At 50.1% G+C, this 12,338-nt stretch overlaps 1 protein-coding gene and 1 long non-coding RNA gene across 25 annotated transcripts in view; one reads left to right on the top strand and one right to left on the bottom strand.

The window, feature by feature from the left end:
* The window catches only part of ARHGAP39 (Rho GTPase activating protein 39), a 147,976-nt gene that overhangs the window by 33,784 nt on the left and 101,854 nt on the right, over window positions 1–12,338 (top strand). For 3 of the 24 annotated variants that reach the window (XM_077944631.1, XM_077944628.1, XM_077944624.1), the window contains exon 2: window positions 4,474–4,593. The exons of 19 other annotated variants lie outside the window; for them this stretch is intronic. The gene's annotated coding sequence lies outside the window, so the exon portion shown is untranslated. Of the gene's footprint in view, window positions 1–3,950; window positions 4,088–4,473; window positions 4,594–12,338 lie in introns of all 24 variants that reach the window. 2 more of the 24 variants (XM_077944634.1, XM_077944626.1) reach the window with 1 other exon arrangement.
* Window positions 4,455–6,982, bottom strand: LOC144330924 (uncharacterized). The gene is made up of 2 exons (XR_013397571.1): window positions 6,058–6,982; window positions 4,455–5,622 (listed from the first exon to the last, which is right to left on the bottom strand). It is a non-coding gene; the product is annotated as an uncharacterized LOC144330924 (long non-coding RNA).

The following is a 12,338-nucleotide window of genomic DNA, read 5'->3' as shown; positions in this document are numbered from 1 at the left end:
CTGCAGTGAGTGTGGCAGAGAGAAACCCAAGGCCTTGTTTCCTCACGGGCAGTGCCAGGGCCACGGCCCCATCGGGCTCTGGGCTCAGTGAGGGTCTCAGCAGGACCGGGTTGTCTCCTGCAGGTTCCCAGGCCCTGGGCTCACGGAGACGTTTTGTTCTTAGAATCAAGGCTTTCAGGTAGGTTTCTGGAAAGGAGATTCACTTTCAATGCAGGTAGCCCAGGCACAGAGCTCTCACATTGTGCGGCGGTGCAGAAGGGACGAGGCTTCCACGCCCGCCAGCCTGTGTCCACCCCAGTTGTTAGAGGCAGCTGATTCCGCTCCTTTCTTTTGGTGTCCCTGCTATTCCTCCTTTCTTTATATTTTCTCCACACGTTTTTTGGTGATTTTTAAAAATTTAGTTTTTTGGCTATCAATACTTTCACAGGATTAAAAACAAACAGAAGCTGAGAAGGCATGTGCTGTAAAGCTTCACTCCCTCCCCTCCCCCTCGCTGTTCCTGCCAACTCCCAGTACCACTTTTATTGCAGATGAAACAAACACAAGCGCCCTTGTTCTCACTCCTGTTTGGGGCCCCGTGTTGGCGTGGTCCATACGTGCTCTTCCCTATCGAACATGTTTGCGATTGTTGCCCTGTTGACACAGAGAGAACACCCACATCTCCTCCAGCGGCCTGTGCCCTCCCTCCAGCAGGCTCCAAGCTTGTGACGTGTCTGTCCTTGCTGGCGGACATTCGGGTGCCGCCCGTGGGGAGGGGTGGCCAGTGCAGCTCCGGGGGACGCCCAGCAGGTGGTTACTGGTCAGGGGGTGGTGTGTTCAATGTGGTTACCTACTCTAGCTACCCTGCCTCAGCCACAGAGCCAGCTGGGCCATCTGGGTGTTACCCTGTTGTTACACAGTGACATCCTAAAGATGGTGTCACTGCTGCATACCTTGCACCAGCACCCAGGCGAGGCCAGCTCCATCTGGGAGCATCTGCAGGTGTCTCTGTCCTCCCTGCTGCCCCCAGTTCCCCTGTAGCCCTGGCCTCGTTCTGGCAGCCCCTTTGGTTATGACTTTCCTGAGTGTTGGGATTCCACACAAAATAAACCTCAGCCATCCGAGGTCTGTCGCTCTGCTTCCTAAGAGCACATCTGGGTTTGGGGATGGTTTTACCTAGAGGATAAGAATCCCAACGTTTGCACTTTATGTGTCATGTCTTCCATTCCTAACACATCTGGGATGATGACATTCATGGGACTCTGTGCCGGGAGAGACCAGAGTGAGGCGGGGAGGCCCTGCCCTCGCGGAGCCCGTCATTGAGAGTGTGGTGTCCCAGGGCTGGCTCCCACCTGGGCATCTGACCTCACGGCCAACCTCTCCTTGACACCTGGACTCATCGTGCCTTCAACTTATGTAGTGTCTGAGAGCTTCCAGCCTGAGTTTCATAGCTGTGACTTCATCCAGCTGCTGCTTCTCATGGTTGCACTGGCATCTGCAGCTCTGAATATGAGAGGGATGGGGTTTTGGAGTTGTGCAGAGCCAGGCTCAGGAGCCACTTCTTGTTAGAGAGTTGCTGTTGGACCGAGGACATGCCCAGTGTTTTCTTTGCTTCCTCCTGGATAACACGAGGACTGCGGTTGACACGTGCTCACTGCGATGGCCCGGCACCTGTCACCTGCCACCAAGGGACAGGCCTGCGAAGACTGACTTCTGTCCTGAACGGGCGCACTGGGCAGGGTGTGGCAGCGCAGGGCAGGGGACCTGCTAGGGGCAGAGTCTGATGAGATGAAATTGAGTTCTGAGGAGGCCACACAGCTCCCGAGGGGGGGCTCACATGTAGGGTGAAGGAAGGTACAGGGCTTGGGTTCGGTACCTGCAATGACTCAGGGTGAAGGTGCCGCTGAGAGCTGTGCAGATGCCTGTTACTGAAAGGCCAGGTGCAAGTCACAGACAGGGACGTGCTTTGGCCTGGGTTGATGATGAAGTTCTGGAGACTGCTGTGCTCCCAAGGGCCTGTAGCGAGAGGCCTCGGATGCCGCTTCAAGTGACTGGAAGCTCAGAAATGCATGATGGAAGCCAGAAGGGGCGCCGCCACGAGCTGGTGTGCATTTGGCAGTGTTTCAATTTTAGAAGTATAATTTATATATAAAAAATTCACAGGCCGGGCCCAGTGGCTCAAGCCTGTAATCCCAGCACTTTGGGAGGCCGAGATGGGCGGATCACGAGGTCAGGAGATCAAGACCATCCTGGCTAACACGGTGAAACCCCGTCTCTACTAAAAAATACAAAAAACTAGCCGGGCGAGGTGGCGGGCGCCTGTAGTCCCAGCTACTCGGGAGGCTGAGGCAGGAGAATGGTGTAAACTTGGGAGGCGGAGCTTGCAGTGAGCTGAGATCCGGCCACTGCACTCCAGCCTGGGCGGCAGAGCAAGACTCTGTCTCAAAAAAAAAAAGAAATTCACTTGTTTCCAGTATATAATCCCATGGTTTTTAGTAACCATTGGACTGTGGAGTTGTGCAGCCATCACCGCCTGTCGAGCGTTTCCGTCACCTAGAAGATGCTGCTGCTTCGTGCCCAGCCCCGCCCCATGGCTGCCTCCATCTCTGCAGACCTGCTGCTCCCGGCCACTTGACGGACACGGAACCCTACAATATGTCATCTTCTGTGTCTGAGTTTGTTGCTTGCTTTTCTTTTTTAAAACGCTTTCTCCAGGGTGTCTGGAGGGCTCTTTTAGCCTTAGAGCCAATCCCTGTCTATGGCTGAAGCATCGCATTGAGTGGGTCCACCATCTTTTCTCACCCATCGTCTGTAGTGAACGTGGGCCTGTGCTGTGTTTGGCTTTTGTGGATGGTGCTGTTGGGAATGTGTGTGCCCGGGTCTCACTGTGCATTCGTGACTCCATGTCTCCTGAGTCAATTCCTGGGAATGGAATTGCTGGGTCATGTGGTAGATTTTTCCAAACTGTTTTCCAAAGTGAGCTCTTACTTGCAGTGTATGAGGGCTCTTGTTTGTCCACATCCTCGCCAGCACTTTTGTGTGACTTATTTTTTTTCTCCCTTTTAAAACATTGTCTTACTTTTTCCCTTAGCCATCTTATTGGCTGAAAAACAATAGCAAAATAGACTTTCTATCAAAATTCATAACCTTTGTACTTCAGAATACACCATTAAGAAGGTGAAAAGACAAGCTAGGCATGGTGGTTATACATGTAATCCCAGTACTTTTTCTTCTATCACACGTCCTTTGGTTGTTGAAGCTAAGAAGTCTTGGTCCTTGAGTAACATTGAGTACAATCCTCTGGATTCAGTTTAGTGACTTGGAAGTCACTGGAGACCTCAGTGGAGTGGAGGCATAGACCAGAGTGTCAGGGTTGAGGCCCCGGGGGAAGGTGAGGAGATGGAGGCCACTTCGTCAGAGGAACTGTGGGGACATGTGGGGTGAGAACCAAAGTGGTGGGGGGAGGGGCAGAGAGCTGGGGAACCAGTCTCTCTGCGTGATTCTTTTTTCTTTTTGAGATTGGGTCTGGCTCTGTCGCCTAGGCTGGAGTACAGTGGCACGATCACGGCTTACTGCAACCTCTGCCTCCCGGGCTCAAGCAGTCCTCCCACTCAGCCTCCCAAGTAGCTGGGACTGCAGGTGTGCGCCACCATGCCTGGCAATTTTTTTGTAGATACAGGGTTTTGCCGTGTTGCCCAGGCTGGTCTCAAACACCTGAGCTCAAGCAGTCCATTCGCCTCAGCCTCCCAAAGTGCTATGATTACAAACGTGAGCCACCACACCTGGCTGATTATTTTTAATACGGTGGAGATAAGAACATGTTTAAATGCTATCAGGAAGGCCCATGGGGAGGGGAAGGGCTACTCTACAGGAGAGACAAGGGATCATTGACAGCAGAAGCTTCCTGAGGAGGAGGAAGACATTGGTGTTAATTTTGTATTGTTTTTGTTTTGTTTGCTTGTTTGAGACAGGATCTTGCTCTGTCGCCCAGACTGGAGTGGAGTGGTGTGATGTCAGCTCACTGCAGCCTCAGTCTCCTGGGCTCAAGGGATCCTCCTGCCTCAGCCTCCCAAGTAGCTGAGATCACAGGCGTGAGCCATCACGCCTGGTGTGTTAGTCTGTTGTCATGCTGCTAATAAAGACATACCTGAGAGTGGGTAATTTATAAAGGAAAGAAGTTTAGTTGACTCACAGTTCAGCATGGTTGGGGAGGCCTCACCATCATGCAGAAGGCAAAGGGGAAGCAAGACACGTCTTACATGGCAGTAGGCAAGAGAGTGTGTGCAGGGGAACTGCCCTCTTATAAAACCATCAGATCTCGTGAGGCTTATTCACTGTCATGAGAACAGCTCGGGAAAGACCTGTTACCTCCCACTACGTCCCTCTCATGACACGTGGTGGTTATTGCAGTTCCAGGTGAGATTTGGGTGGGGACACAGAGCCAAACCATATCACCTGGCTAATTTTTAAAAACATTTTTATCTTTTTTTTTAGATGGAGTCTCACTGTCACCCAGACTGGAGTGCAGTAGCATGATGTCGGCTCACCACAGCCTCCGCCTCCCAGGCTCAAGTAATTCTCCTGCCTCAGCCTCCCGAGTAGCTGGGACTCCAGGTGCCCACCACCACGCCCAGCTAATATTTTGTATTTTTAGTAGAGCCAGGGTTTCACCGTGTTGGCCAGGCTGGTCTTGAACTCCTGATCTCAGGTCATCCACCCACCTCTGCCTCCCAAAATGCTGCGATTAACAGGCCTGAGCCACCGCGCCCAACCCAAGTTTTATCTTTGTTTTGATTTTTAATAGAGACGAGGTCTCGCTGTGCTGCTCAGGCTGGTCTCAAACTTGTGTGCTCAAGCAATCAGCCCCCCTCAGCATCCCAAAGTGCTGGAATCAGAGGTGTAAGCCACATCTGTATTAGTTTTCTGTTGCTGCCATAACAAACCACCACAGGCTTAACCTCCTAAAGCAACATAAATCTGTTGCTCACAGATGCATGTCGCCTGGGTGTGGTTCTGAGAGTGTTGTCTCTGCAGGTTTGGGTTTGCAGGTGGGTGTGCCAAGGGGCCGAGGGTGAGGTGGTGAGTGGCTGCAGCGGCCCACCCGGAGCTTGTGGCAGGTACCCCTCCTCCTGGCGGCTGCACTGTGATGGGATGTCCCCTCTCCTTGCATGATGGAGAAATGCACCAGCTTCAGAGGACACTCTTGGGTCCCTGCAGGGCCAGCTCGGACTGTGGCAGGAGCGTGGGTGCATCCTGGGCCTGTGTTTCTTCTTCCCGAGCTCCCCTCCTAAATAGAGCCCCTGAATCCACATCCTCGTCTTAGGCTCTGCTTTTGGCGGAGGCCGACAGAGGCTGGTCTAAGCTGGAAGTTGAGGGGTGTGGGAGGATGGGGTCCTGGGGCAGAGTGATGGGCAGGACACAGGAGAGCCGAAGGGATGCCAGGAGACAGGTCGGGTGGTGCTGCCGGGGCCCTGCCTGAGCGCCTGCCTCGAGAGTCGGCCACTTGGGCGCCGCTGCGTTATTCCTTGATGTGAGCGTGGTGGGGTCTTGGTGGTCAGCTTCGCTTCACCAGCCCATCTGCCTGTGTCTGCATCTCCATGTTGTCTTGTTTCTGCCTGACCGATTGTAGCAGCCAGTAAATCTCTCGAACCCAGGAGGCAGAGCTTGCAGCGAGTCAAAGTCACGCCACCGCACTCCAGCCTGGTGACAGAGTGAGACTCCGTCTCAAAAACAAAACAAAACAAAACAAAACAAATGATTATTTCATGCAATGTTTATAGATTTAGAGATGTGTTTACATTTTACTAACCATTTCTTTTTGCATCTCTTTGTTTTTTTTTTTTTTTTTTAAGACGGTCTTGCTCCATTGCCCAGGCTGGAGTGCAGTGGCGCCATTATGCCTCACAGCAACCTGAAACTCCTGGGCTCAAGTGACCCTTCTCAGTAGATGGGACCGCAGGTGTGCACCACCACAGGTGGATATTTTTCTTTCTTTCTTTCTTTTTTTTTTTTTGAGACAGAGTCTCGCTCTGTCACCCAGGCTGGAGTGCAGTGGCCGGATCTCCGCTCACTGCAAGCTCTGCCTCCCGGGTTCGCGCCATTCTCCTGCCTCAGCCTCCCGAGCAGCTGGGACTACAGACGCCCGCCACCTCGCCCGGCTTATTTTTTTGTATTTTTAGTAGAGACGGGGTTTCACCATGTTAGCCAGGATAGTCTCGATCTCCTGACCTCGTGATCCGCCCGTCTCGGCCTCCCAAAGTGCTGGGATTACAGGCTTGAGCCACCGCGCCCGGCCTTTTTTTTTTTTTTTTTAAGAGAGGGGTCTTGCTATGTTACTCAGGCTGGTCTTAAACTCCTGGCCTCAAGTAATCCTCCTACCTCAGCCTCTCAAAGTGCTGCGATAACAGGCATGACCCACCACGCCCAGCTCATTCTTTCCTTTTAAAACATTTTTCCTTCTTCCTGCATCCTGTCTTTTAGAAGCATCTTTAATGATGGTCTCTTGGTGGTAAGCTCTATTTTATCTGAAAATGTCATTTCACTCTTGTTAAAAGATCATTTTGTTGGATGCTTGATAGGTTCCTTCTCTCAGTATTTAGGATGAACACCACGGTCTTCTGGCTTTCACTGTTGCTGAGAAGGCAGCCGGCCGTCTGTACTGCTGGCACTGCCCTGGATGACCTCTCTCCTACCTCTGGTTGCTTTTAGAATCGTCTCTTGGTCTTTGGTGTTTTGGAGCTTCCCTATGATGTGTCTCCCACACAGATTGCTTTTATTTAACTTGTTTAAAATATACTGCGTTTCCATTACCTAGGGACTCAAATCTTTCATCAGTTACAGATTATCCTTCAGCCAACAGCTCTTCAAATACTGCCTCTTCTTCGTTCTATTTTCTCCTTCTGGGGTTAAATCAAATGTACCTTAAACCTTTGCATTCTGTCTTCTGTGTCTCCATCAACTTCTCTGTCACTTTCCCTGTCTTGTTAACTCTTGGCTGCATCCTTTTTTTTTATTTTGAGACGGAGTCTCGCTCTGTCGCCCAGGCTGGAGTGCGGTGGCCGGATCTCAGCCCACTGCAAGCTCCGCCTCCCGGGTTTACGCCATTCTCCTGCCTCAGCCTCCCGAGTAGCTGGGACTACAGGCGCCCGCCACCGCGCCCGGCTAGTTTTTTTGTATTTTTTTTTTTTTTAGTAGAGATGGGGTTTCACTGTGTTAGCCAGGATGGTCTCGATCTCCTGACCTCGCAATCCACCCGCCTCGGCCTCCCAGAGTGCTGGGATTACAGGCGTGAGCCACCGCGCCCGGCCGGCTGCATTCTTAAAAAATGTCTTCCAGCTCACAAAGTTTCTTTCAACTGTACATAATCTGACATTCAACCTATTCCTTGGTCTCTTTCAAATCTTCCTTATCACTCCTGCTGATCTCTTGTTTTCTGCTCATCTTCATGTTCTTTCTTTTTCACTTTTTGAGTCCCTAGTACCTCAACTTTTCGAGACTTCTTTTTTTTTTTTTTTTGAGGCGGAGTCTCGCTCTGTCGCCCGGGCTGGAGTGCAGTGGCTGGATCTCAGCTCACTACAAGCTCCGCCTCCCGGGTTCACGCCATTCTCCTGACTCAGCCTCCCGAGTAGCTGGGACTACAGGCGCCCGCCACCTCGCCTGGCTAGTTTTTTGTATTTTTTTTTAGTAGAGACGGGGTTTCACCATGTTAGCCAGGATGGTCTCGATCTCCTGACCTCGTGATCTGCCCGTCTCGGCCTCCCAAAGTGCTGGGATTACAGGCTTGAGCCACCACGCCTGGCCAACTTTTCGAGACTTCTGAGTTTTCTGTAGCACAGACAGGGTGAATCCTCAGCTTCCTTCACTGCCGACACGGAATCTGGCTTTCTCGGATCTGCTAAGGAAATTGTCACTCACCCATCTGCTTCCCGGCTTCCAGAACTTCACTACTGTCTTCTCTCCCACTCCACCCATTCCCTGCGAGTCTGACTTTTTAAAACATCACTTTGCTGTTCACTTCGCAAGGGCTTGGGAAAGAGCGACACTGCATTTGTGTTCACTCTGCCACCCTTACCCAGAAGCCAGTATGCTTTTTAAAAAAATTACCTTCGGCATAGGCCAGGCGCAGTGGCTCATGCCTGTAATCCCAACACTTTGGGAGGCTGAGGCAGGTGGATCACTTGAGGTCAGGAGTTTGAGACCAGTCTGGCCAACATGGTGAAACCCCGCCTCTGCTAAAAATACAAAACTTAGCTGGGCATTGTGGTACCTGCCTGGAGTCCCAGCTACTTGGGAGGCTGAGGCAGGAGAATCACTTGAGCCTGGGAGGCGGGGGTTGCAGTCAGCTGAGATCACACCACTGCACTCCAGCCTGGGCGACAGAGCGAGATGCTGTCTCAAAAAAAAAAAAAAAAAAAAGAAAGAAAGAAAAGAAATATTTTTGAATTAATTTAAATTTCATTTCTATCACAAAAATTATTTCAAAATATTAAAAAAAAACTTCTTAAATCATCATCTATTAACATTAACCATATTACAGGCACACTCCACAGATGTCTTCCTGGTCAACACTTCTTGGTAGAGCATCTTTTTATTTCTGACAGTTTATAAGTTCATAAACCATATGATTCTTTCAATATGCATTCCTGTCAATGGTTGCAGGGGTAAATTTTGTATTTACATCAAAAAACGAAACCAACATTTTAACAAAATAAAGTGCAGGGGAGAAAAAAAGTCCTCAAGTTGCATTTCGGATACAACTAGAAGACGCCACAATCACACGCGTAGGTGTGAGCAGAGCATGTGCTGCCTGGATGATGCTGACACAAACAGGCCTCTCAGCGTCACCCTGGGAAAAGCAACACTGAAAGCTTCACCTCGGCTGTCCAGTGTCAGGAAGCCGCGTTTCAACCATTAACATCCTCACACAGTAGCCTGTTTCTTGTATAAAGGGTGTTTGTTACACGAATGTTTTGTCTTGGGAAACCGGTTGCACTGACACATGATAATTTACTAACTTTTCCTATTTAACATGAAAAAGACAGCATTTTCATGCAAGATGTCTGGTTTTCAGGAATGGGTTACTGATGCAAGAACTACCTTTGCTCTCTGTAGAATATATTACAAGCCACATGCAGAAAATATGGAAAACCATTTCTGCCAAAAGCCAGATCAAGTAGTCTGTGCTATTTTAGAAGCTCCATGACACCAGGGATTGGCTAAACACAAACAAGTTCAAACAAGCACCCACCTATTTTCGGACTCTTGCGTGGCTCAGTTTCACCTGGTGGACTGACAGGGACAGTTTTCATGGCACATGATACGGTTTGGCTGTGTCCCCACCCAAATCTCATCTTGTAGCTCCCATAATTCTCACATGTTGGGGGAGCGACCTAGTGGAAGATAATTGAATCATGGGGGCAGGTCTTTCCCATGCTGTTCTCATGATAGTGAATGAGTCTCACGAGATGTGATGGTTTTAAAAACAGGAGTCTCCCTGCACAAGCTCTCCTCTTTGCCTGCTGCCATCCAGGTAAGACATGACTTGCTACTTCTTGCCTTACACCATGATTTGAGGCCTCCCCAGCCACGTGGAACTGTAAGTCCATTAAACCCTTTTCCTCCATAAATTACCCAGTCTCGGGTATGTCTTTATCAGCAGCTTGAAAACAGACTAATACAGCACACTTACAAAGCAACACTGCAACGTAGGTTTAGCAGAAACAACAAAAAATGTCACAGCATTGCAGTAAAGAACAGTGTTTTCCCGATAAATACCCATTAGGTAGTAGATAAGCATCCCACAAAATATTGCTCAAAATGAAGCTAAGTTTTTCGATTCATACAGTTGTCTGTTTTCACCTCCCTAAATGCTCTGTTCCAGTTGCTTTCATTTCATCAGATCCTGGTACATAGAAATCAACATTGTGATGGTCTCGTTCTTCATCTATACAGACATGACTCTATTTCTTCTTTCCTACAATAATAAAACGTACACTCAACTACTGGGCCCATCCCAGCACCAGCTCTTGCAGAGGTGCTCTGGGAGGTGGATCTGAAGGTTTCAGCCACCATCCACCTGTTGTGCCTCAGGACCATGGGGGTTCTCAGGTTCTAGTCTATGGTGTCTGGGACCCTGGGGCACTGGTCTCCGGCCCTCAAGGCACCAGAGGACGGGAAAGGAGAGGAAGACACCATTACATTCTTTATGGAATGAAAATTAACTCTTTCCTGCCTCAACCTCCCAAGTAGCTGGGATTACAGGTGCCGCCACCACGCCCGGCTAATTTTCGTATTTTTAGTAGAGACTGGGTTTCACCATGTTGACCAGGATAGTCTCCATCTCTTGACCTCATGATCCGCCCACCTCAGTCTCCCAAAGTGCTGGGATTATAGGTGTGAGCCACTGTGTCCGGCAATGAAATAATCTTTGTAGGGTTCAAAAGAAAGAAAAGACTAAACAGAAACATGGGTTGCAAGATAAAGTTGAGAATCTCTCAGAAAATAGAGCAAAAATTTGGAGTTGGAGAATAGGAGAGAAGAATATTCAAGGACCAGTCTAGGGAGTCCAGTACCTGGATAGTAAAAGTTTTAGAAATGAGATGGAGGAAACATCAATGAGAGAAAGTCACCGAACAAAATGTCCCAGAGGCCACCAGATACCCACACGCTGTGTCAAAACAGACCGGGACAAAGACGCAGAGACATGGCGTCTTGAAATCCCAGACCCTAGGGCCAGGCACGCTGGCTCACGCTTGTAATCCCAGCACTTTGGGAGGCCGAGGCGGGTGGATCACAAGGTCAGGAGATTGAGACCACGGTGAAACCCCGTCTCTACTAAAACTACAAAAAATTAGCCGGGCTTGGTGGCAGATGCCTGTAGTCCCAGCTACTTGGGAGGCTGAGGTAGGAGAATGGCGTGAACCCAGGAGGTGGAGCCTGCAGTGAGCCGAGATCGTGCCACTGCACTCCAGCCTGGGGGACAGAGCGAGACTCCTCTCAAAAAAAAAAAAAAAAAAATCCTAGACCCTGAGGACAGATCGAAGATTTGGAAAGCTTCCAGAAAGACAGATTGTGATCCAGGATTGAGGGTCAGGATAACTTTGGACTTCTTTTTTTTTTTTTTCTTTTTTTTTTTTTTTTAGGTGGAGTCTTGCTTTGTTGCCCAGGCTGGAGTGCAGTGGCGCGATCTCGGCTCACTGCAGGCTCCGCCTCCCAGGTTTACACCATTCTCCTGCCTCAGCCTCCCGAGTAGCTGGGACTACAGGCACCTGCCACCACGCCCGGCTAAATTTTTGTAGCTTCAGTAGAGACGGGGTTTCACCAGGTTAGCCAGGATGGTCTGGATCTCCTGACCTCGTGATCTGCCTGCCTCAGCCTCCCAAAGTGTTGGGATTACAGGTGTGAGCCACCACGCCCGGCCAACTTTGGACTTCTTAATAGCAATTCTGGAGTTTGGAAGTCTGTGAAGCAGTAAGTTCAAAATTCTGATGGGAAGTGATTTCCAGTGTAGTATTCTTTACCCATTGAAACTATCAAAGGCCGCAGAATTTACCTCCCGGGCATCTTTTTCCTGGAAGTGACTGACATGTTCCTCACCAAAACCAGGTGGTAAATGGAGGGTGCTGAGCCAGGGGTGCGGGAGTGTCACCCCAGCGATGCCCCAGGGCTGGGAACCACCTTAGTCCTTTAAACATGTACAAGGCTAGTTTGGTTAAAGATGCAAGTGTGCAGAGCTAGCTGATGTTATGCATACTTTATCCTGCAGAAGTGAAAATGCGTTTGGTAATGCTGTGTCTGTGTTAGCATCTGCTCTGATGTGCCGGGTGTCCCGCCCTCCTGGGCATCTTCACATCTCTGTGTTAGCATCTGCTCCGAGGTGCCGGGTGTCCCGCCCTCCTGGGCGTCTTCACATCGCCTGCATCGCAGGGAGGATTGTGGCTTCAGCAGCTTGGCCTGCCATGCAGGGTTCCTGCGGGTCCCACAGTTTCTTCCTTTTTATTCCGTCTGTACTCCCCCCTCATCCCTCAGTAAAAACAAACCAACCCAGGCAGTTTGATTGTGAGTTTACGTTTTCCCACCAGTTTCCCACTCTTTTTTTTTTTTTTTTTTTTGTTGAGACGAGTCTCGCTCTGTAGCCCAGGCTGGAGTGCTGTGGCTGGATCTCAGCTCACTGCAAGCTCCGCCTCCCGGGTTTACGCCATTCTCCTGCCTCAGCCTCCCGAGTAGCTGGGACTACAGGCGCCCGCCACCTCGCCCGGCTAGTTTTTTGTATTTTTTTTTAGTAGAGACGGGGTTTCACGGTGTTCGCCAGGATGGTCTCGATCTCCTGACCTCGTGATCTGCCCGTCTCGGCCTCCCAA

The sequence above is a fragment of the Macaca mulatta genome, chromosome 8, assembly GCF_049350105.2.
Source record: "Macaca mulatta isolate MMU2019108-1 chromosome 8, T2T-MMU8v2.0, whole genome shotgun sequence".
Classification (NCBI taxonomy): domain Eukaryota; kingdom Metazoa; phylum Chordata; class Mammalia; order Primates; family Cercopithecidae; genus Macaca; species Macaca mulatta.
This window is presented reverse-complemented; position numbering and strand designations above follow the sequence as displayed.